The sequence below is a fragment of the Odontomachus brunneus genome, unplaced genomic scaffold (assembly GCF_010583005.1).
Source record: "Odontomachus brunneus isolate Ranch 3 - 2012 unplaced genomic scaffold, Obru_v1 Obru_scaffold_028, whole genome shotgun sequence".
NCBI lineage: Eukaryota > Metazoa > Arthropoda > Insecta > Hymenoptera > Formicidae > Odontomachus > Odontomachus brunneus.
This window is the reverse complement of record NW_022639478.1, coordinates 785594-785831: the sequence shown is the minus strand read 5'-3', so window position 1 is coordinate 785831 and position 238 is coordinate 785594.

The following is a 238-nucleotide window of genomic DNA, read 5'->3' as shown; positions in this document are numbered from 1 at the left end:
GTTATAAGTTATTTCGCGTTAGCGTAGGGAGCACTATTTCGGATAGTTTCTTAGGGTTCTTTAAAGAAACATTCGCCTTTGAAAATATCTATTTTCGAAAATTACGTCACATATGCTTATTTCGTCCTGTATAGTTTCCGCGGTGACAACGGGTGTTTGTGTGACTCTGTAGCACACCCAGTACCTTGAAAATATTTTTCCAACATCCCAAAATCACCCCCATAACGTTAGATTTGTC